At 46.7% G+C, this 26,044-nt stretch overlaps 1 pseudogene; it reads right to left on the bottom strand.

Moving 5' to 3' along the window:
* LOC129830427 (transmembrane and coiled-coil domains protein 1-like) overlaps positions 1-26,044 on the bottom strand; it is a 78,979-nt pseudogene that overhangs the window by 7,354 nt on the left and 45,581 nt on the right.

A 26,044-nucleotide genomic window follows, 5' to 3' on the forward strand; every position in this document is an offset into this window, starting at 1 on the left:
TGGGACCACGCAACCGTCATACCGCTCAGGAAGGAGACGTGTTCTGTCTCTGCGAAAAGTGCAAATCAATCCCAGAACAGCAAAGGACCTTGTGAAGATGCTGGAGGAAACAGGGACAAAAGTATCTATATCCACAGTAAAACAAGTCCTATATCGACATAACCTGAAAGGCCGCACAGCAAGGAAGAAGCCACTGCTCCAAAACCGCCATAAAAAAGAAGAACACCATCCCAACCGTGAAGCACGGGGGGTGGCAGCATCATGTTGTGGGGGTGCTTTGCTGCAGGAGGGACGGGTGCACTTCGAAAAAGAGATGGCATCATGAGAGAGGACAATTATGTGGATATATTGAAGCAACATCAAGACATCAGTCAGAAAGTTAAAGCTTGGTCGCAAATGGGTCTTCCAAATGGACAATGACCCTAAGCATACTTCCAAAGTCGTGGCAAAATGGCTTAATGACAACAAAGTCAATGTATTGGAGTGGCCATCACAAAGCCCTGACCTCAATCCGATAGAAAATTTGTGGCCAGAACTGAAAAAGTGTGTGCGAGCAAGGAGGCCAACAAACCTTACTCAGTTACACCAGCTCTGTCAGGAGGAATGGGCCAAAATTCACCCAACTTATTGTGGGAAGCTTGTGGAAGGCTACCCAAAACGTTTGATTGAAGTTAAACAATTTAAAGGCAATGCTACCAAATACCAATTGAGTGTATGTAAACTTCTGACCCACTAGGAATGGAATGAAATAAATAAAAGCTGAAATAAATGATTCTCTCTACTATTATTCTGACATTTCACATTCTTAAAATAAAGTGGTGATCCGAACTGACCTAAGACAAGGAATTTTTACTAGGATTAAATGTCAGGAATTATGAAAAACTGAGTTTAAATGTATTTGGCTAAGGTGTATGTAAACTTCCGACTTCAACTGCAAATATTAAGTCACTATCATGTATTGTCATCCAATTTAAATACCAGGTGAATGGTGAACTGTAAAATAACCTGGTACTCCCACACACAGAAGAAAGATTCTCGTGCCTCTTCCTCATTCCTTACAACTTTAAGGTTTTCTGTTTGACTTCAGATGAAATTGTGTTTGTGAAATTAATCACAATCATACAATTGTCTGGCTATCTAGTTTGTATTTGTACAGTGTGTGTGTGTGTGTGTGTGTGTGTGTGTGTGGTTGTGCGTGTGACTGACCTGTGTGTCTCTGGCTCTCTCGTAGGACTGATAGGCTATCTTCTCCTCCATACTAGCCAGCTCCTGCTTCAGGTTTAGGATCTCATTCTGATGAAGCTCTGTCAGATCATTCAGCTGCTCCTCCAGACGCTCACACCTAGACATACCCAAATATAGACACAAACGTTAGTCTTATAGCTCACGCAAACATAGACACAGGACAGAGATACAGAGAGGCGGACAGTCACACACACACAGACTAACACACGCTGTCTCGTGTACCCCTTTAGAGAAACAGAGGTTCCAGTTTTTCCTGGAAAAGAGCCTAAAGAACTTTCAGGTCAAATGACAACTGACTGGACGGTTGGCTACCTGTGAGCTGATTAGCATACGCTTACTCGTCTGTCGATAAGACTGACCAATAGCAGATAATCAGCAGGATGACACTGACCAATCACGTACTCTCAGCAGGAGGGAGGAGACCAGGAAGATTGGTGTTATTAGTAGTGGAAAGCAACTGAACAGGCAAAAAAGAGAGCTGGATATGAATGTGAGTATTTGTGAATACAGTGTGTACAAAATGTGTCTCAGTGTCACACCCTGGCATCTGTTATATTGATTTTCTTTATTAGTTTAGGTAGGTCAGGGTGTGACATGGGGGATGTTTGTGTGTTTTGTCTAGTTTAGGGTGTTTGTATTGTATAGGGGGTTTTGTTGAGTGTATGGGGTTGGGCTTAGTATAGTTGTCTAGGCAAGTCTATGGTTGCCTGAATGGTTCTCAATCAGAGACAGCTGTCATTCATTGTCTCTGATTGGGAGCCATATTTTAGGCAGCCATAGACAATAGGTTTTCGTGGGTAATTGTCTATGTTGAACGTTAGTAGCTTGTGTGTGCACTTTCGTTTATAGCTTCACTGTCGTTTATTGTATTGTTAGTTTTGTAAGAGTGTTTCGTTTTCGTGTTACGTCTTCGTCTAATAAAAGGAAGATGTATTTCTCTCACGCTGCGCCTTGGTCCACTCATTATCCTCAAGACGATCGTGACAGAATTACCCACCAAACAAGGACCAAGCAGCGTGATTCAGAGCAGCAGCAAACGCAGGATTACAGGAATTGGGAGGAAATTCTGGGCACAACCGGGAGAATATCGCCGCCCCAAAGCTGAGCTGGAGGCAGCGAAAGTAGAGAGGCGCCGGTATGAGGAGCTAGCATGGCAGAGCGGCTGGCAACCCCAAAAATTTATTGGGAGGGGGCTCTCGGGGAGTGTAGCTGGGTCAAGTAGGAGACTTGATCCAGCTCCCCGTGCTTACTGTGAGGAGCCGAAGATGGAACCAGAGCCAGTCGAGGTGGAATTGGAGGTGAGTAAGGGGAGTGAAGCTGAGACTGTGCATGAATTAATGGGGAAATTGGAGGAGAGCGAAATGAGGGAAGTGCTGTTGTGGAGCATAAAGCACCGCATCCTCTTGAAGGAGCGTGTGCGGGATTTGATGTCACCGGGAACAGCTCTCCATACTCGTCCTGAGGTGGGTGCTAGCCGTCTGGTTAAGACAGTGCCTACACCACGCACCAAGCCTCCTGTGCGTCTCCAGAGCCCTGTTCCTCCTCCCCGCACTAGCCCTATGGTGCGTGTCTCCTGCCCATTACCATCAGTGCCTACACCACACACCAAGCCTCCTGTGCGTCTCCAGAGTCCTGTGCGTCCTGTTGCTGCTCCCCGCACTAGCCCTGAGATGCGTGTCCCTAGCCCGGTACCACCAGTTCCGGCACCACGCACTAGGCCTAATGTGCGTCTCCAGAGCCCTGTACGCACTGTTCCTTCTCCCCACACTCGCCCTGAGGTGCGTGCCCTCAGTCCGGTACCACCAGTTCCGGCACCACGCACCAGGCCTATAGTGCGCTTTGAGAAACCAGTGTGCCCTGTTCCTGCTCCCCGCACTAGCCCTATGGTGCGTGTCTCCTGCCCATTACCACCAGTGCCTACACCACGCACCAAGCCTCCTGTGCGTCCTGTTGCTGCTCTCTGCACTAGCCTTGAGGTGCGTGTCTCCAGTCCGGCACCACCAGTTCCGGCACCACGCACCAGGCCTACTGTGCACCTCAGCAGGTCAAAGTCGGCCGTCTGCCCAACGCCGCCTGAACTGCCCGTCTGCCCAACGCCGCCTGAACTGCCCATCTGCCCAACGCCGCCTGAACTGCCCGTTTGCCCAACGGCGCCTAAACTGCCCGTTTGCCCAACGCCGTCTGAACTGTCCGTCTGCCAAGAGCCTTCAAAGCCGCCCGTCTGTACTGAGCCTGCAAAGCCGCCCGTCTGTACTGAGCCTTCAAAGCCGCCCGTCTGTACTGAGCCTTCAGAGCCGCCCGTCTGTACTGAGCCTTCAGAGCCGCCCGTCTGTCCTGAGCCTTTAGAGCCGCCCGTCTGTCCTGAGCCTTCAGAGCCGCCCGTCTGTCCTGAGCCTTTAGAGCCGCCCGTCTGTCCTGAGCCTTTAGAGCCGCCCGTCTGTCCTGAGCCTTTAGAGCCGCCCGTCTGTCCTGAGCCTTCAGAGCCGTCCGCCAGACAGGAGCCGCCAGAGCCGTCCGCCAGACAGGAGCCGCCAGAGCCGTCCGCCAGACAAGAGCCGCCAGAGCCGTCCGCCAGACAGGAGCCGCCAGAGCCGTCCGCCAGACAGGAGCCGCCAGCCAGACAGGAGCCGCCAGAGCCGTCCGCCAGACAGGAGCCGCCAGAGCCGTCCGCCAGACAGGAGCCGCCAGCCAGACAGGAGCCGCCAGAGCCGTCCGCCAGACAGGAGCCGCCAGAGCCGTCCGCCAGACAGGAGCCGTCCGCCAGACAGGAGCCGCCAGAGCCGTCTGCCAGCCACGAGCAGCCAGAGACGTCAGCCAGCCACGAGCAGCCAGAGACGTCAGCCAGCCACGAGCAGCCAGAGACGTCAGCCAGCCACGACCAGCCAGAGCCGTCAGCCAGCCACGACCAGCCAGAGCCGTCAGCCAGCCATGACCAGCCAGAGCCATCAGCCAGCCAGGACCCGCCAGAGCCGTCAGCCAGCCAGGACCCACCAGCCAGCCAGGATCCGCCAGAGCCGCCAGCCAGCCAGGACCCGCCAGAGCCGCCAGCCTGCCAGGACCCGCCAGAGCCGCCAGCCAGCCAGGACCCGCCAGAGCCGCCAGCCAGCCAGGATCCGCCAGAGCCGTCAGCCAGCCAGGATCCGCCAGAGCCGTCAGTCAGCCAGGATCCGCCGGAGCCGTCTGCCAGCCAGGATCCGCCGGAGCTGCCTCTCAGTCCGGAGCTGCCCCTCAGTCCGGAGCTGCCTCTCAGTCCGGAGCTGCCCCTCAGTCCGGAGCTGCCCCTCAGTCCGGAGCTGGCCCTCAGTCCAGTGGCGCCCTCTGGGATGGTATTCAGTCCGGGACTCGCCGTTCCAGAGGCGCCACCAAAGCGGTTAGTGACTATGGTGGAGAGGGGTCCACGTCCCGCACCCGAGCCGCCACCATAGGAAGGCCCACCCGGACCCTCCCCTTCTGTGTCAGGTTTTGCGCCTTGGTCCACTCATTATCCTCAAGACGATCGTGACACTCAGGAAAAATGTGAATAAATGCATAATGTGCTTGTCTGTGCATGCGTGTGTGTATGTGTGTGTATGATTAGGTGAATCACCTCACCAGTCTGATCTCATTATGGCTCACCTGACCTGTTTAGTCACATTTTAAAGAGATCTACAACTCTTCCCTCTGGTACCACACCGGCACGCACACACACAACAGATGTGACAATAAAAAGATCAAGCAGAATAGAAGCACAACAGGTGAGTCAGAGAGAGGGTGAGGAGGAGGAGGAGCTACCGCAGAACCCAAGTTTCCTGAGCATAAACTCATTGTTGGACATAAAGAACAAAAGAAACACCAGGAAATCAGCTCCAAGTTATTTTAATTTAAGAAATCTGTTCCAAAGTATTCCCATGCATAATAGAGATACGTGATCATATACAAATGTAAGCAAGGTTTGAAATGATTATGTTCCAGTCAAATATTATATCTCTTTGGGCTTCTCGCGGTCAATTTGTATGTTCCGGGCCTCCCGACCATCCGCTCAAGAAGAAAAAAAAAACGGTCTGCGGCTGAATCTAGTGGATGATCCCTTTTGGTAAAGTGTCCTCTAAGAGTTATACAGGTAGCAGTCTCAACACAGAAACTGTGTGAAATAACCAGTGGACTTATAGTTCATTAGAAGTCATGGAAAGATCGATACAAAAATTCTTCAGTCCAGGCTGTATTCTCATTCATTCATCCATCCATTTCTTCATTAGTTATGCTTCAGACTCTTATCAAAGGTTTCAACACAGTGGTTTAACCATAGCTGTGGGGTTAATTGCGAGAACATAGTCATCAGTAGACATGCTCAAAGCTCATTAGGGTCCCTCAGTTTTGATGGTCTGTATTTTTTTTGCCTAAACACATCTCTCTCTCTCTCCTGTTAATTTGCCTAAATATACTTAAATGGAGACCTCTGTTCCTGTAGTGTCTTTACTAAATTGTCTGTACAAACACCTCTACAGTTTAGTAGTCTACAGCTGTTCTCTCTGCCTGACTGATGCATGACGGTGTTTCTGTCATTTCTGTGTATCCGTATGGTTACTGTCACTAGCTTTACAACAAACATACATGCATCCATTTCACTTAAACCTTATCCATCTTTGAATGGAGTTTTTCATACAGTTCTCTCTCTCTCTCTCGTTATTTAGTGATTCTTGTTTCCTTACCTGAATCGTTCCTCCTGTAGGGTCTGCATGATGACAGTGTAGTCCCTCTGATAGTGGCTCTTAAGTCCCTCCAGACTCTCCTCTAGTCTCCCCTGGCCTTCCCTCAGCTCCTGCACTTCCTGCAGCAGCATGTCCAGCCTGGAGCTCTGGCTCCTCTCCAGGGTGTTCCCCTTGGAGCTGGGGGGGCCTCCGGGGGCCCCAGTCGTGCTGTTGGCCCCTGCCGACCCTGAGGTAGCGCTAGAGCAGTCGTCCTCGCTGCCGTACTTGGGGCTGGACTGGAGGTGGTGGTGGCCTGCGAGGCTCAGAGACCTCCCCCCGGCCCCCATCAAACCCTCCTCAACACCTGACGGGTCATCCAAGGAGTCCTTCAGCCCGGGGATGCTGTCGGCGCTGCCAAACTTGTTGCGGAACAGCGAGGCGATCTCTCGGGGCTTGGAGACGACCCCGGCGGCAGCAGAGTGCGTGGCCTGGGAGAAGCTGGTGAGGCCTCCCTTGACGCTGTCCACCACACCTTCGCTGAAGCCTGTGACCTTTGCCCCCACGCCCTTTAGGCCCTGCTGCATGTCCCTGAGGACGTCCTTGGACTGGCGAGGGATCCCGTTGTGCTCCACCTCCCTCAGCTTGCGGTGGTAGTGTTCCAGCTTCTTCTGCAGCTGCTGGATGGTCTGTGCTGACTTCTGGTTCTTCTTCTCAAACACCTGCAGTTATATAGGACATTTAGATTGCTGTGTTTAATATGACATTTACACTGAGTATGCCAAACATTAGGAACATCTTCCTAATATTGAGTTGCCCCCCCCCCCCCCCCCCCCCTTCCTTCTGCCCTCAGAGAAGCCTCATTTTGTCAGGGCATGGACTCTACAAGGTGTTGAAAGCGTTCCACAGGGATGCTGTCCCATGTTGACTCCAATGCTTCCCACAGTTGTGTCTAGTTGGCTGGATGTCCTTTGGGTGGTGGACCATTCTTGATGGGAAACTGTTGCGCATGAAAAAACAGCACCGTCACAGTTCTTGAGACAAACCGGTGCGCCTGGCACCTACTACCATACCCCATTCGGGGCGGCAGGGTAGCCTAGTGGTTAGAGCGTTGGACTAGTAACCGAAAGGTTGCAAGTTCAAATCGCCGAGCTGACAAGGTACAAATCTGTCGTTCTGCCCCTGAACAGGCAGTTAACCCACTGTTCCTAGGCCGTCATTGAAAATAAGAATTTGTTCTTAACTGACTTGCGTAGTTAAATAAAGGTAAAATAAAAATAAAAATAAATAAATAAATTTAAAGGCACTCCCATTCACGCTCTAAATGTCCTTAAAAAAAAATCCTTATTTAACCTGTCTCCTCCCCTTCATCTACACGTTGGTCAATACCATTTTTTAAATGCAGGTGCTCAGTCAGGGTCTCAACTTACTGTTGAGAGTTAGAATAATGGAATATAATACACAAGGTGCAAATTGGAAAAGTGGTTGTGCATCAACTCAATTAGCCCATGTCAGCAAAGATGTTTTAGATTGGTAAATTAGTCTAGTGGTCAGTTATCTAAACGTAGTAAGCATGGTCGAATTACCAACCGGGATAACCCATTAATCATCAATTATCATATTAAAAACTGCAAACATTTGCCTCCAACCTATGGCAAAATGTGTAGAATTGCAGGAAATTACCTGTAAAACGTCACATTTTTCTCTCTGCCCCATAGCAAAATTAGTAGAATTATATCAAATGAGTTATAAAATGTTAAAATATTCTCTCCGCCCATGGCATAATGAGTAGATTTGCAGCAAACGTGCTTTAAAACTGCAACATTTTCTCTAAGCCACATGGTAAAATGTGCAGAATTGCAGGAAATTTACTTTAGTGGGCCATAACGAATAACTTATTTTCTCTGTCACGAGTGGGGGGGGGGGGGGACTCCCCAAATATATGTATGCCAAGCTTGTAGCGTCATACCCAAGCTGGTTGAGAGAATGCCAAGTGTGTGCGAAGCTGTCATCAAGGCAAAGGGTGGCTACTTTGAAGATTCTCAAATATGAAATATATTTAGATTTGTTTAACACTTTTTTTGGTTACTTTTTTTGATTCCATATGTGATATTTCATAGTTTTGATATCTCCACTATTATTCTACAATGTAGAAAATAGTCAAAATAGAGAAAAACCCTGGGATGAGTGCTGTAGGTGTGTCCACTCCAAACTTTTGACTGGTACTGTATCTGAATGTGATATTTCCATTTTTTATTTTAATACATTCGCAAAAAAGTACAAAAAATTGTGTGTAGATTGATGAGATATATATATTTTTTAATCCATTTCAGAATAAGGCTGTAACGTAACAAAATGTGGAAAAAGTGAGGGGGTCTGAATACTTTCCAAATGCACTGTATTGTAGTAATATATGTATTGTAGTAATATGTTAGAAACATTTAGCAGTGCTGTTATCCAGTAAAAGTAGATCTGTCTGGTGTATTGTCATTCAACTATTTTGCGTTTCATATCAAAACGATAAAAACTCTGATTTATAAAACAACGCTCACCTGTTTGATGCGGGCACTCTGCTGCTTGTCAGCGTTGTTGGCCAGTTTGAGGTACTCGGCCACGTTGTTGTCTCTGGCCGTCTGCTCAATCTTGATCTGCTCGGTGAGCTTCAGGATCTTCTGCTGCAGCTGGGCGATGGCCTGCTTGGTGCGCTGGGGGTCCGGGGTGCCATCGTCACCCCCAGAGAAAGACCCATCCTCCGCACACGACACTGCCTGGGGGGTCTGAGCTAAGCCGCTCACCTCCAACCGCTCAATCTGGTGGAGGAGAGGGGAATTCACGATCACAATATTTCTATACCATGGGCTCCACAAAGAAAACAGAAAAAAGGAAGCAGCTGAAAAATCACCAATTTCCTTCCATATGCCCAGACAATACTGACTGTGTAGCATGGCATGCAGGCTGAACCATAGAGGAAATCCAACGCTTGTCATCAGTAAAAAAAATGTTAATCATGAGTGGAGGTGGATACTATCATTGAACCTAATCACTAGTGTGCCCAGTACAATGTAGGAGAACATCATGTATGACAGGATGTCGGATTTGCGATTACAGTGTTGACATTGTTTCACAGATTAGGTCTACCTACAGACAACCTTTGCTTTTTCAGCCATCGACCTGATTTCTGCCAACAAGCACCAGTGTACAAAAAGCCTCCTATCTAAATGGGAAACGTGGTATTCGATTAGCACTCCATGATAGTTTCGGAGTTAGAATAGACTGGGAACCATGAGCCCTACAACTCCAGTAGCGACAAAGTCGCGGGCCATGCTCACTACTTACTAACCTAACTGTCAACACATTCCCTGGGGCCATTCTCCGCATCAGAGGCTGACACTGGCATATGCTACAGTGCACCGAACAGACAGGAGCAAGAGGGATGGGGAGAGACAGTATTTGCACGCCGAAGTTGATAAATAGAAAACCGGCAAATTCCTCACCTGTCGGCACAATATGACTAACCGATGACATATACCACGCTGTAATGACATGATTAAAATACAAAACCACAGCATCCGGTAATTGAGACAGCTGTAAGACAACTAAAATCCGGTCTATTGAAACCATTACGCTCCAAAATACAGAGACACCTGATACTTTCGAAAAGACAAGGGACAGCGAAACTGCAAGGCAGCGAAAACTCTCTCACCTTGCCATTCTCCAATCGGAGTACTTGTTCCCAATGCATGTTCCCTTATTCCCTCAGTCTATCCGGCAACTTCATTCATGTATCCCGCTCCGGAGCTTCGCTCCTTGCTCACGCCAACTCCCCTAATTTCTGTATACACATTTAGTGTACCTGAACACTGACTATGCTCCTCTCCCCCTCCCCACGGCGCGAAAGGGGTGACATCATCCTCCTGCAATCCCGCCTAGAGCCAAGTGCAAGAAGTGCTCAAACGTCAATCATTCTCCGCTCATGTTCCGATTGTGGTAAAAAAAAAAAAAAAGACCGCCCGCGATCTGTATTGTTCATGTTTAATGATTTCAAACAACTTGGTGGAAATGAGCGGAACATTTATTCCTTCTATGAACACAGTGGCCTAGCCCTATAGTTTCACTATGTATTTTCACCTCAAGGTTCTCGTTTTCACTGTCACACAAGAACATTCATCATGTGTATTGCATATGTATTCATCAAAATGTATTACACAATGCAAATGGTTTCTCAGAAAAAAACTGGAGGAAACAGGATGTTCTCCAAAAAAGGGCAAAATGAACAAATCTGACCTATTCCGTAAACAACTTTTTGACCTTGACATGCATTTATAGAAACGAAACCCTTCGAGATATAACTATTTATAAAAAACTCCCTGCTTAATCTGTGTTTAATTTTTCCATTCTGAAAACAGACATTCATTCAGGGAGGAAAAACTGACTAACAGAAAGCAGGGTGGCTGGGAGTGTAAATTAGATAACATCAAATCTTTGAATCTCTCTGTGCCAAACAGCAGCTGAAGAAAGGTGGCAGCGGGACAAGCTCAACCAGTCTGACAGTTTCAGAAATGCCACGCACGCACGCACACACACACACACACACACACACACACACACACACACACACACACACACACACACACACACACACACACACACACAAACGAGCTCCAATTATTTTGAATGCGGCATTGTTGGGCTCCCAAGTGATGCAGCAGTCAAAGGCACTGCATCTCAGTGCATGAGGAATCACTACAGTACCTGGTTCGAATCCAGGCTGCGCAACATCTGGCTGTGATTGGGAGTCACATAGGGCCCGCCCTATTGGCCCAGCATCGTCCGGGTTTGACCGGGGTAGGACTTCATTGTAAATAAGAATTTATTCTTAACTGACTTGCCTAGTTAATAAAAAAATATATGGGCCTCCTGGGTGGCGCAGTGGTCTAAAGCCTGGGTTCGCGCCCAGGCTCTGTCGCAGCTGGCCGCGACCGGGAGGTCCGTGGGGCGACGCACAATTGGCTTAGCCTCGTCTGGGTTAGGGAGGGTTTGGCCGGTAGGGATATCCTTGTCTCATCGGGCTCCTGTGGCGGGCCGGGCGCAGTGCGCGCTAACCGAGGGGGGCGGTTGCACGGTGTTTCCTCCGACACATTGGTGCTTCCGGGTTGGAGGCGCGCTGTGGGGGGTGCTGTTTCAAATTAGCATAATTGTCTCTACAGATGAAACGGCTTCCTACTCAATTCTTGATCGTACAATATGCATATTATTACTATTATTGGATAGAAAACACTCTCTAGTTTCTATAGCCGTTGGAATTTTGTCTCTGAGTGGAACAGAACTCATTCTACAGCAATTTCCCTGACATGGAGTCAGATTTCACACATTTTGGCCCCTGATCTGGAGTCAGTTTAAAGGCCACTGTGAATGCTATGAGGATACGGACACTGCTTACGTCTTCCCCTGGATGCCTTTACGTGATGACGCTTTGAATGGTATCGATTGCGCAATCACTGCCACTATAAAACAAAAAATCCTGTAGGTAGGAACTCTTTTCCAGCTGCGCCGGTAGCGCGGTGGACACCGCCCTGCCCTTTTTCCAAGCATTAGTGTAGCCAGTAATATTTCTCCGGTCATGTTTTCACCCGTTATAGGTGTTAACAGCATCATAAGGTAGTTCATTTGAACCGTTGTATAGCAATTTATATCCTTTTAGTGCGATTTTGAGGCATTGCTTTGTTGTGCACTTTGACGCGCTGGGCACATTTCGGGCTCCCGGTCGTACGTTAGTGGGCATTTCGACGGACAAGTGGACATCTTTCGACCAAAAGAAGATTAGACCCAAGAAAGGATTCTTTGCCCAATATTCTGATGGAAGAACAGCTCACAGTAAGAACAATTTATGATGATAAATCGTGTTTCTGTCGAAAAATGTTAAAGCTTACGCCGCCATCTTGTTTTGTATAGCTTCGCTTGGCGCAACCTGTATTGAAAAGTAAGGATAATTTAAAAAATGTAAATCAGCGATTGCATTAAGAACTAATTTGTCTTTCGATTCCTGTCAACCCTGTATTTTTTAGTCAAGTATATGATTAGCTATTGATTAAACTAGATCACTCAAAGATGGCGACCGACATTTCCAGGCTCGTTTTGCTACTATTTTCATTGTATAACCACGTTTTTTTATGGCTAAATATGCACATTTTCGAACAAACTGTATATGTATGTTGTAATATGATGTTACAGGAGTGTCATCTGAAGAATTCTGAGAAGGTTAGTGAAAAAATTAATATATTTTGGCGATGATATGATATCGCTCTCTTTGGCTAGAATCAGTGCTCGGGTAACGTTTGCGTATGTGGTATGCTAATATAACGATTTATTGTTGTCACGTTCCTGACCTGTTTTCTCTTGTTTTATATGTCTTTATTGGTCAGGGCGTGAGTGTTGGGTGGGCAGTCTATGTTTTCTATTTCTATGTGGGGTTTTGTGTTCGGCCTGGTATGATTCTCAATTAGAGACAGGTGTGTATCGTTTGTCTCTGATTGAGAGTCATACTAAGGCAGCCAGGGTTTCACTGGTGTTTTGTGGGTGTTTGTTTCCTGTGTTAGCGTTTGGGCCACACAGGACTGTTGCAGGTTAGTCACGTTTGTTGTTTTGTTAATTTGTAGTGTTTGTTGGTTTGCCATTAAAATCATGAATACCTCCTACTCCGCATCTTGGTCCGATCCATGCTCCTCCTCGTCTGAGGAGGAGAACGACATTGACAACCTTTACAATTGTGTTTTCGCCGTAAAACACTTAGAAACTCTGAAATGTTGTCTGAATTCACAAGATCTGTGTCTGTCCATTGCTATGTGCTGTGTATTTTTAAGAAATGTTTTATGATGAGTAAATTGGTAATACAGGTTGCTGTCTGTAGTAATTCTAGGAGCTTTGGTGAGATTTGTGATGCTGGCTGCAATGGCAAACTATGATTTATACCTGAAATATGCACATTTTTCTAACAAAACCTATCCTATACCATAAATATGTTATCAGACTGTCATCTGATGAGGTTTTTTCTTGGTTAGTGGCTATCAATATCTTAGTTTAGCCGAATTGGTGATAGCTACTGGTGTTGAGAAAAAATGGTGGACAAAGAAAATGGGTGTCTTTTACTAACATGGTTAGCTAATAGATTTACATATTTTGTCTTCCCTGTAAAACATTTAAAAAATCTGAAATGGTGACTTTATTCACAAGATCTGTATCTTTCATTAGGTGTCTTGGACTTGTGATTTAATGATATTTAGATGCTACTATTTAATTGTGACGCTATGCTAGCAAAAAGGTTTGCTGTGTCTGTCAGCGTAGTGTCCAGAGCATGCAGGCGCTACCAGGAGACAGGCCAGTACATCAGGAGACGTGGAGGAGGCCGTAGGAGGGCAACAACCCAGCAGCAGGACCGCTACCTCCGCCTTTGTGCAAGGCGGTGCACTGCCAGCGCCCTGCAAAATGACCTCCAGCAGGCCACACTACGCTGACAGACACAGCAAACCTTTTTGCCACAGTTCGCATTGATGTGCCATCCTGGATGAACTGCACTACCTGAGCCACTTGTGTGGGTTGTAGACTCCGTCTCATGCTACCACTAGAGTGAGAGCACCGCCAGCATTCAAAAGTGACCAAAACATCAGCCAGGAAGCATAGGAACTGAGAAGTGGTCTGTGGTCACCACCTGCAGAATCACTCCTGTTTTGGGGGGTGTCTTGCTAATTGCCTATAATTTCCACCTTTTGTCTATTCCATTTGCACAACAGCATGTGAAATTTATTGTCAATCAGTGTTGCTTCCTAAGTGGACAGTTTGATTTCACAGAAGTGTGATTGACTTGGAGTTACATTGTGTTATTTAAGTGTTCCCTTTATTTTTTTGAGCAGTGTATATATATATATATACAGTTGAAGTCGGAAGTTTACATACACGTTAGCCAAATACATTTAAACTTAGTTTTTCACAATTCCTGACATTTAATCCTAGTAAAAAAATCATTGTTTTAGGTCAGTTAGGATCACCACTTTATTTTAAGAATGTGAAATTACAGAATAATAGTGGAGAGAATGATTTATTTAAGCTTTTATTTCTTTCATCACATTCCCAGTTGGTCAGAAATGCACCCTCGTTGCGGGCCCCGGGACTGGGCACCCTTGTTGCGGGCCCCGGGACTGGGCACCCTTGTTGGAAACTCCGGACTGGAGGGCGTCGCTGGAGGCTCCGGACTGGAGGGCGTCGCTGGAGGCTCCGGACTGGAGGGCGTCGCTGGAGGCTCCGGACTGGAGGGCGTCGCTGGAGGCTCCGGACTGGAGGGCGTCGCTGGAGGCTCCGGACTGGAGGGCGTCGCTGGAGGCTCCGGACTGGAGGGCGTCGCTGGAGGCTCCGGACTGGAGGGCGTCGCTGGAGGCTCCGGACTGGAGGGCGTCGCTGGAGGCTCCGGACTGGAGGGCGTCGCTGGAGGCTCCGGACTGGAGGGCGTCGCTGGGGGCTCCGGACTGGAGGGCGTCGCTGGGGGCTCCGGACTGGAGGGCGTCGCTGGGGGCTCCGGACTGGAGGGCGTCGCTGGGGGCTCCGGACTGGAGGGCGTCGCTGGGGGCTCCGGACTGGAGGGCGTCGCTGGGGGCTCCGGACTGGAGGGCGTCGCTGGGGGCTCCGGACTGGAGGGCGTCGCTGGAGGGACCGGGCTGGAGGACGTCGCTGGAGGCTCCGGGCTGGAGGCCGTCTCTGGAAGCTCCGGGCTGGAGGCCGTCTCTGGAAGCTCCGGGCTGGAGGCCGTCTCTGGAAGCTCCGGGCTGGAGGCCGTCTCTGGAAGCTCCGGGCTGGAGGCCGTCTGTGGAAGCTCCGGGCTGGAGGCCGTCTCTGGAGGCTCCGGGCTGGAGGCCGTCTCTGGAGGATCCGGGCTGGAGGCCGTCTCTGGAGGATCCGGGCTGGAGGCCGTCTCTGGAGGATCCGGGCTGGAGGCCGTCTCTGGAGGCGTCGTGCTGGAGACCGTCTCTGGAGGCTCTGGGCTGGAGGCCGTCTCTGGAGGCGCCGTGCTGGAGACCGTCTCTGGAGGCTCTGGGCTGGAGGCCGTCTCTGGAGGCTCCGGGCTGGGTGCAGGCACAGGACTCACCAGGCTGGGGAGACACACAGGAGACCTGGCTCTGGGAGCAGGCACAGGACTCACCAGGCTGGGGAGACATACAGGAGGCCTCTTCCTTGGCCGAGGCACCGGATAGACTGGGGGTCTCGAGCGCAGAGCTGGCACCACCCGTTCTGGCTGGATGCCCACTTCCACCCGGCAAATGCGGGACGCTGGCCCCGAGCACACCGGCCTGTGAATGCTCGGCCGAGACACAGTGCGCATCACCCCATAGCACGGGGCCTGACCAGTCACATGCTCGCCACGGTAAGCACGGGGAGTTGGCTCAGGTCTCCAACCTGACTCTGCCACACTCCCCGTGTGCCTCCCCCTCTCGGGCTTCCTTGCCAGCCGTGTTCCCTCATAGCATTGCCACTCCGCTTTAGCTGCTGCCTTCACCTTCCTCTCTACTTCTACCTGCTCCCAGGGCAGGCGATCCTTCAAGGCCAGTATCTCCTCTCACGTCCAGGATCCCTTGCCATTTAAAATGTCCTCCCATGTCCAGTCCTCCTTCTTACCACGCTGCTTGGTCCTTTGGTGGTGGGTAGTTCTGTAACGGTCATCGTTGCATGAAGAAGGATCGGACCAAAGCACAGCGTGGTAAGTGTTCATGATTTTTATTAACACTGAACACTAGAACAAAAATAACAAAACGAGAAACGACAACAAGCAGTTTTGTCAGGTGCAGAAAACACTAAACAGAAAATAACTACCCACAAAACACAGGTGTGAAAATGCTACCTAAGTATGGTTCCCAATCAGAGACAATGATAGACAGCTGTCCCTGATTGAGAACCATACCCGGCCAAAGCAAAGAAATACAACACATAGAAAAATTAACATAGAATGCCCACCCAAATCACACCCTGACCAAACCAAAATAGAGACATAAAAAGCTCTCCAAGGTCAGGGCGTGACACCAAGCTTCAACTTCCTGACTGATGTCTTGAGATGTTGCTTCAATATGTCCCATAATTTTCCTGCCTCATGATGCCATCTATTTTGTGAAGTGCACCAGTCCCTCCTGCAGCAAAGCACCCCCACAACATGATGCTGCCACCCCTGTGCTTCACGGTTGGGATGGTGTTCTTCGGTTTGCAAGCATCCCCCTTTTTACTCCAAACATAACAATGGTCATTATGGCCAAACAGTTCTATTTTTGTTTCATCAGACCAGAGGACATTTCTACAAAAAGTACGATCTTTGTCCACATGTGCAGTTGCAAACCGTAGTCTGGCTTTTTTATGGTGGTTTTGGAGCAGTGGCTTCTTCCTTGCTGAGTGGCCTTTCAGGTTGTTGTTTTACTGTGGATATAGATACTTTTGTACCTGTTTCCTCCAGCATCTTCAGAAGGTCCTTTTCTGTTGTTCTGGGATTGATTTGCACTTTTTGCACTAAAGTACGTTCATCTCTAGGAGACAGAACGCGTCTCCTTCCTGAGCGGTATGACGGTTGCGTGGTCCCATGGTGTTTATACTTGCGCACTATTGTTTGTACAGATGAACGTGGTACCTTCAGGCGTTTGGAAATTGTTCCCAAAGATGAACCAGACTTTGATGTCTACAATTTGTTTTCTGAGATATTGGCTGATTTCTTTTGATTTTCCCATGATGTCAAGGAAAGAGGCACTGAGTTTGAAGGTAGGCCTTGAAATACATCCACAGGTACACAGCCGATCAGAAGCGTCTAAAGCCATATCATCATTTTCTGTTATTTTCTAGGCTGTTTAAAGGCACAGTCAACTTAGTGTATGTAAACTTCTGACCCACTGGAATTGTGATACAGTGAATTATAAGTTAAATAATCTGTCTGTAAACAATTGTTGGAAAAATTACTTGTGTCATGCACAAAGTAGATGTCCTAACCAACTTGCTAAAACAATAGTTTGTTAACAAGAAATTTGTGGAGTGGTTTAAAAACAAGTTTTAATGACTCCAACCTAAGTGTATGTAAATTTACGACTTCAACTGTATATAAACTGTGAAATCCTAATCATACAATGACAACTTTGAAACCTCCTGCTTTGGACTGGATGTGTCAATTTGTAGTTCGTAGTCTACATGAATAATCTATGAGCAGAATTACTGTTTTACCTCAATTAGCCATGAAATCCCTAGTTTGAAAGCCACTCTTTTCTTGAAGCTCTGCTGAGACATTTCCCCTACATTTTCTCCCACATAGGCCAACACCCTACCTAATTTGAATTCTAGCCAATGAGCTTCAGGCCCTCGCATTCGAGTGACAGCAAGAAAAAGGCCTGCCCAGCATTATCCAATGAGGTTGCACGGCGGGCAGAAGGGCTCAGTGGACACAGCAGAGCTGCCGCATTCAAAACATCTGGGAACTCAGAAAAATATCAAATCATGACATACGTGATCTTCAGGTTGGAAAGTCAGAGCTCTAGAAAGAGGCTCGAGTTCCCGAGTTGGAATTCTGAGTTGGATTGACCATTCAAATCGATTTTTTTCCCAGTCTGAGCTTGTTTTTTCCCCGAATTGCCAGTTGTTTTGAACACACTGAAGTAAGAAGTCGGAAATGTCCTAGTTCCCAGTTTCGTGTTCCCAGTTGTTTTGAACGCGGCAAGAGAGACCCAGAGAGAGCAATGACGTGGTGCACATATGTGACATAGTACGTCATTTTTTCGGGGACCACTTTTGGCTCGTGAGTACTACTTTCAGAAATACTGGCTAAAAAGTATACTGGCTAAGAAGTACACAAAATTACCAGAGAATCTCTTTAATGGCCCAATAAGAGAACACACCTATTATTATGATGACAGCTGAAGTGAAAAGTCCCAATTAACAAGATGTGCTGCCGACTGACAAGGAAATGAATCAGAGAATGAGAAAATCTCGCATTTCAACCATATGCCGAAAGTGAGAATCCATAGGCCTATATATCCAGATCCAATAATGTGTCCAATTAAAGTGCATTCGTAAAGTTTTCAGACCCCTTGACTTTTTCCACATTTTGTGACGTTACAGCCTTATTATAAAAAGGATGACACTCTTTAAATAAGCGTCATCATTGGTAAGACGAAGCTACATGGCTTTAACTGCAGAAGTGAGATCAAATGACATGATGACACGGATTAACTGTGGCCTCAGAAACGGCCCACTAAAATAGCTGTCTGGCCACTGACTGAGATAGATAAAGGAGGGAGGCCAAAGAATGGCTGAGTCAGCTGACCACAGTGAACTTGAGTGCCCTGCGAAGCAGCGCTGAGATACAAGCTTGCCTGTGATAAACGAAGAGCTCAGAGACACTCACAGACTGGCACAGGAGTCCCTCCCCATAAACCGGGCCTAAAACGCACAATAAGCAAGACTTCGAGCATGCGTCCAGGTACAGATGCAAGAACACACACACACACACACACACACACACACACACACACACACACACACACACACACACACACACACACACACACACACACACACACACACACACACACACACACACACACACACACCAGAAAGAGGAGAATGGTAATCCCTCATTTTCCCAATGCCCCTCTCAGCTATAAGGGAGGACAGGCACTGATAAGGGCTTTATGAAAGCAGACTCCTCCAATGCCCTAGAGATCCTCACCCACTCGGAACACGTTACCATAGTTACACTGTTCCGTCTGATCCTTAGAAGCTAGGGGTCAAGGGTTGTAAAGCTAATCTGGAGTCTAAAGTTCAGATCTCAAAGAAAGGAAGGAAAAGGGAGAGCGAGAGAGAGAGAGAGAGACCAACAGAGATGTACTTAGCCACGGAGAAAAGATACCCTAAACTCAATACACCTGTGACGAGCACACCTTATTGTTTACGCCTAGACGGAGCATAACTATGTCTGTCTACAGTAGACAATCACCAAGCACATCCACATGACAGAGCAACGTTTATCCCTGACTGCTTCATAGGTTGAAAATGGGATGCATATATGGCACGATACACAGTATGTGTGTCACACATTGGATATATACCTGCACCCCTCACCCAACTAACGCTTGTCAGCCTTAAATCAACTCCTGATAAGGGCACATACCAGTAAGTGGGTAAGTGAAAACTCCATTTAGGTGAACTGCAGTTCACAAATTCACCATTATCTGTAATGGCTTTGGCTCTCTGCGGGCTCAAGTTCGGCGCATGCATCACCCTTATCAGGAGTTGACTGAGGTATCACCACTTCACGTACATGGTAATGAGTTACATACTGTAGTGCCACCCACTGTACAATATAGTCACACCCCGGAGAACTCCACCTGACTAACCACTGTGGATATCTCTGTGACTCCCCTGTGTGTGTGTCCACCTGAATTAAGCCTCGATATAACATCAGAGCATGTGAGTGTAAATCATTTACCAGTAGTAAGTACACAGCAGACCTTACAGTGCAGGACTATTCTATACTAGGACTAGGGAGAGCTTACTGCACAGCTCAGTATACGATTGGCAGACTGGGAGACACTGTAATGGACTAAGGCACTGGAATTTCCCTCTCTAGGGCAATGCAAGGCAAACTGATTAACACAAGTTCCCAATGCTTTTCCTTTCCTGATCTCCTCTCCCCGTCTTAATGACTCCCCTCTTCTCCTCTCTTCCTCCATCTCCTGCTCTTCCTCCCCATTTAACCTCCATTTCCTCTCCTCTCCGTTCCTCTCCTCTCCTCTCTACTCCTCTCCTTTCCTGATGGCCTCAGTTCCCACCCAGCCTTGGCAAATAAAGCAGCTCTGAGAGTTTTGTAATGGAAATCCGCTTTATTTGTGTCTTTAAGGGGTTCCAATCAGACAACAATGAGGTCCATTCAATAGCTACGGACAATTACATAACTCTGTGTGACGCTGGGCAAAAGCAGCAATTTACTATGCACACAAACATACAGTTCGAGCTCGCCTGCAGCTAACTTTTGTTGTGTGGAGGAATTCAGAGGGGTCTGGGAGAAAAGCCTGTTGTGTCCGTTGCCAGCAGGAAGAAAAAAAAACACACCGACTAAACTAAACTAAACTGGGAGCCTGTTGAAACGCTGTGGCTTTCCCTAGCCCAGCCATCACAACACAGGCTTTCAGTCGCCATGACGTCAAAACAAAGTCCTCTCAAAAGCTCCTCAGTACAGGCCTTTGGTCTCTTACCGCAACTCACAGTCTCTCAAATGCTCTGTTGTGTTTCAACGTGGCTGCGCATCGGTTCATGTAACGCAAGGACATTTGTACACATTGTAGACAGATTAACATTCCTAGACGGTTATATATGGATGGATACAGACATGGATGTCTGTACACATGTATATACGATGAACAACAACATTTTGAGAAATGCGTGCATGTGGGCTGTGAGGTCCGACATAGATGAACACGCGCACACACACAGGCACACGCTGTATACAGGTGGAGACTCACGGTGGTGGGGGAGGGAGATGGAGAGGCGTCAGCAGTTATCAGTTTGAGGATGACCTCCATGACGAGGGGGTGCATGGAGCCTCACACAGCCTCACGTGGGGAGGGGGTCATCGGGAGGGGGTGGGTGTCATTGACACCTCAGAAGAGAGTGGGGTCTATCCCACAGCAGGGAGGAGGACTGAGCCAAGGGTCCACTCATCACACTGGACACACGTACTGTCTGGTCCTCTTGGAACAAGGTCCACTACCACTAGACAAAGACTGTGAATAACCTCTGTAGGAGCCAATGGGATACTATCAAGACTGAGTACAGTATCTGGCCCCAGCATAAGATCCACTGAGGCAGAGTCCACTGTCCAGCACAGGGCCTTCTTCAGAGCAGAGTCCATAGTCCAGTCCGTCCATCAAACAACTAGCCTCTGCCAAGTCCCCAACAACCAGATGTTATGGCTTCAGGAGTCTGTGACGCGACTTCCGCTTTTGGACGTTAAGAAGGTGACACGCCATATGAACTCCTTCTCTACATTTACTGGATTGGTTGAACAGTGCAGAAGAGAACCTCTCCAAACAGTTTCCGTTCTTCTCGTCAAGACCAGTATGAAGGGGGATCTAGTTTCAGGCTTTTGTTTTACACCTGCTACGTTAATCCAAGAGCAGACCCAGCTAAACCGCTACTTAGTCCAGTCAACTGAGTCACCACTGAGTCCACAGACCTAGGAGACCCTGATACCAGTCTGCCCTGCTATCAGCCTGAGAGACATAGAACAGCAGCTCTGCTGGGTCCAGGCTTCACTGATCACACACTCTACAGAGTGGAGGGAGAGTCCAGCCAACGTCAAGCCTATGGAGCACACAAACACACGCCCCAGCGAGCACAAATCCCACAGACCCAGCGCTCCTGGAAGAAGTCCTCGCATCGTAGGGTCGTCTTGATGCAGCCTCAGGATGACAAGAAGTGACAGTTAACTGACTAGAGTTGACTGCAGTTTGAACGCAGGGTGACAAACTTCAGGGTTAACGGAAGGAAGAGCTGACCGAAGACTGAATGCAGAGTTAACTGAAGGAAGAGTTGACTGCAGTTTGAACGCAGGGTTAAGTTTTCACAGAGTCTATAGGGCCACTATCCACTGAGGGAGAAAGAGAGAGAGTGAGACCCTGAGGACGAATGTGTGGGGAACAAGGGAGCAGGGAGGAGAAAAAGAGCCCACCAGGAGCTGCCAGTGTGTGTGTGTGTGAGTGAGAGAATGAGAAGGAGGGAGAGAGGGAGGTGAGAGGGGGAGCAAGCGCACAGGGAAGGGGGCAAGGGAGAAAGTATTTTCATCCGTCACAGTTTCGGGGCCAGTGAAACTCCACAGTTGGCTAGCTGATACAGAAAACATCTCATAAGTAGAAAAAAAAACTGTCAAGCCTGAGCTAATTATCTTTCACAGCTTGATTGTCACAGCCAATCAGCACTGATGGCCAGCACACTGAAACCAACCAGAAATGAACATAGCCTACATAGCCTGACCAATGAGCTTCACAGCCAGAATCTCTTAGCCAATCACCTGCCTGAAATCAAAATAGCCTTGCATCAGATTCCTATGATCTCATCTCTGTCCCTACTGTACTGGCTACTGCCACTGGACCTGATGTCACTCACCACACATCCACAGTCCACATACTGTAGGATACATAATGTCACAGTACTTAACAAAACCAGTGTTGTCATGTCCTTAAAGATGACTAGGTTTTCTATCTGAGAAAACAGAATCAGTTTTAGCTGAAAAACAGCTCCACCATAAACCCCTTCTCAGATTATACGGTCATATGACCAACAAGACCGCAATGCAAAATGTGTGTGTGTGTTTTTGTATACCAACTGCTCACAACCAATCAGGGAGAGAAGTGAAGCGGGGCACATAGGGGGGTAAAGCAGGATGAGGGCTGACAAAGAATTTCTGTACAGAAATGAACTGAGAGGAGGGAGGGGGGGGGGGTGAAGGAGGGAGCGAGAAGGAGAGGGGATGAATACAGGCTTTAATGAGGACTGTGGGAGGGAGGAATAGAGGGAATGAGTGACCAAGACCCAGAGAGAGGCTAGAGTTTAGGGGAAAGGTGGCTTACATAAGAGTAGGCCTCAGTCGTTCTGAGGTTTCTGGGAGTGTGTGTCCACTCGACTCAACTCTAATTTGCAGGCTTTATAAATCCACCCCCGTGCACTATTACCAAAGACACAGACAGAGACGTATTGTCAAACTGCCCATCACTAAAGCAATGTTCTCTTTAATATGTATCAATCAATCATTCAGGGACAGACCCGTTCCATAGTCTGACTGAACTTTCTGGTTTGCAGGTGCTTTTAGAGTTAGCATCACATACATGTTGCAGACCCAGATCTGTCTCTACCTCTTAAGGATCGGACCTTTTTTTTCAATTTTCGCCTAAAATGACAAACCCAAATCGAACTGCCTGTAACTCAGGACCTGAAGCAAGGATATGCATATTCTTGATACCATTTGAAAGGAAACACTTTGAGGTTTGTGGATTTGAAATTAATGTAGGAGAATATAACACATTAGATCTGGTAAAAGATGATAATATTTTTTTTAAATCATCATCTTTGAAATGCAAGAGAAAGACCATAATGTATTATTGCAATTTAGGTGCAAATTAGATTGTGTGTGCAAAGCTGTGTGTGTGCAAAATTTCAGATTGATCCAGTGAAGCATTTCAATACTGGACAATATTTTGTATCAAGTCTGCCCAAATGTGCCGAATTGGTCAATTGATACATTTTCAAGTACTTAACTATAGAGAACATACAAAAATGATATGGTAATACAAAATTTAAGTTCACACATCCCCAGGAATGTCATAAATGATAGATCATTAGCTTATACACTAACTTTCACACATCTAGATGGCCGGGTGGGGTGGGTGTGGAGCCAGACAAGAACCCAGTTCCTACATTTGAATATAAAAAAAATATTTTATCAAACAAAACTATGCTACATTTTATCTCTGGGACCCTCAGAATGACAAATCAGAGCAAGATTACTGAATGTAAGTACATTATTTATCTTCAGAGGTGAAAGTATCAAACCAGTTGCCGTGATAATTTTTGTTGTTGTTGTTGTGCACTCTCCTCAAACAATACCATGTTATTCTTTCACTGTAATAGCTACTATATATTGAACAGTGCAGTTAGAGTAACAAGAATTTAAGCGTTCTGCCCATATTAGACCTGTCTATGTCCTGTGAAATGTTCTTGTTACTTACAATGTCATGCTAATCACATTAGCGCACGTTAGCTCAACCGTCCCGGTGGAGGGACGCCAATCCCGTAGAGGTTTAAAGCCTTGCTCACATTGGCATTTTTAAATGACAAAAAGAAAAAGAATATCCCAATCTGTTATTTTTCCAGCAGGCTGAACAGCCAAAAAGCACATGGAATCAAAAATTTCAAGACACATTTCAAACCACCTTCGTAGGTGGTTTAAAACTTCTCTAGGATAGGGGGCAGCATTTTCACGTTTGGATGAAAATCATACCCAAATTTAACTGCCAGCTACTCATCCCCGGAAGATAAGATATGCATAGTGTTAGTAGATTTGGATAGAAAACACTCTGAAGTTTCTAAAACTGTTTGAATCATGTCTGTGAGTATAACAGAACTTATTTAGCAGGCGAAACCCAGAGGACAAACCATTCAGGTCACTCTCTTTTCAATGGATTTTCATTGGGAATCCAGATTTCTAATTGACCTTCTTGCAGTTCCCACCGCTTCCACTGGATGTCAACAGTCTTTAGAAATTGGTTGAGGTCTTTTCCTTTCTGTAATGAAGAAGTACAGCCATTGTGAACGAGGGTCACTTGTTGTGTACTGTTTGTTAGAGGCGCGTGACCAGAAAGCTAGCTACAGTTTGTTTTAATCCTGTATTGAACACAGATCATCCCGTCTTCAATTTGATCGATTATTTACGTAAGAAAATACCTAAAGTTGTTTCACAAAAGTAGTTTGAAATGTTTTGGCAAAGTTGACAGGTAACTTTTGAGATATTTTGTAGTCACGTTGAGCAAGTTGGAACCGGTGTTTTTCTGGATCAAACGCGCCAAAGAAATTGACATTTTGGATATTTATCGACGGAATTAATCGAACAAAAGGACTATTTGTGATGTTTACGGGACATATTGGATTGCCAACAACAGAAGCTTGTCAAAGGTAAGGCATGAATTATATTTTTATTTCTGCGTTTTGTGTCGCGCCTGCAGGGTTGAAATATGCTTATCTCTCTTTGTTTACAATGGTGCTATCCTCAGATAATAGCATCGTTTGCTTTTGCCGAAAAGCCTATTTGAATTCTGACATGTTGGCTCGATTCACAACCAGTGTAGCTTTAATTTGGTAACTTTCATGTGTGATTTAATGAAAGTTCGATTTTTATAGTAATTTTTTATAGTAATTAATTGGAATTTGGCGCTCTGCATTTTCTCTGGCTTTTTGCCAAGTGAGACAGTAGCGTCCCGCCTAAACTCAGATTTTTGGATATAAATATGAACTTTACCGAACAAAACATACATGTATTGTGTAACATGAAGTCCTATGAGTGTCATCTGATGAAAATCATCAAAGGTTAGTGATTAATTTTATCTCTAGTTCTGCTTTTTGTTACTCCTCTCTTTGGCTGGAAAAATGGCTGTGCTTTTCTGTGGCTATATTTTCAAAACTGTGGCAAAGAAATATATATTTTTTCCTCAATACAAGGACAAATCCAAAACAACACATCACTGAGTACCACTCTTCATATTTTCAAACATGGTGGTGGCTGCATCATGTTATGGATATGCTTGTCATCGGCAAGGACTAGGGAGTTAAAAAACCTGGTTCAGTCTGCTTTCCAACAGACACTGGGAGACGAATTCAATTTTCAGAAGTACAATAACCTAAAACACAAGGCTAATTATACACTGGAGCTGCTTACCAAGACGACATTGAAAGTTCTTGAGTTGCGTAATTACAGTTTTGTCTTAAATCGTCTTGAAAATCTATGGCAAGACTTGAAAATGTCTGTCTAGCAATGATAAACAATGAACTTGACAGAGCTTGAAGAAGTTAAAAAAAAATTATGGGCAAATATTTTACAATCCAGGTGTGCAAAGCACTTAATTGCCACCAAAGGTGCTTTTACAAAGTATTGATTTAGGGGTGGGAATACATATGTAAATTAGCTACTTCTGTATTTCATTTTCAATATATTCATTTTGCAAAATTTCCCAAAAACATGTTGGGCGAGAAGAAAAATCTATTGAATCCATTTTCTATTCAGGCTGTAAACCAACAACATGTGGAATAAGTCAAGGGGTATGAATACTTGCTGAAGGCACTGTAAGCTCATGTGCAGACACATTTCATCGGGTCTAAAGGTTGTCTCGCGTCGAATTGCATATGTGCAGGCCTTCAAATCAAAGGTACTCCTTCAACATAAAGTTGTTTTTGACAACAAATTAAAACGTGTCAGTTTGTCACTTACACAAACTTGGAGTAATGCCATGTTCAACTACTTGGTTGTGCCTTTAGATTTGAACAAATCCCAAACGGCCTGGTCTTGGTCTGCTTTGCAAGCG

Source organism: Salvelinus fontinalis, chromosome 31 (genome assembly GCF_029448725.1).
Source record: "Salvelinus fontinalis isolate EN_2023a chromosome 31, ASM2944872v1, whole genome shotgun sequence".
Classification (NCBI taxonomy): domain Eukaryota; kingdom Metazoa; phylum Chordata; class Actinopteri; order Salmoniformes; family Salmonidae; genus Salvelinus; species Salvelinus fontinalis.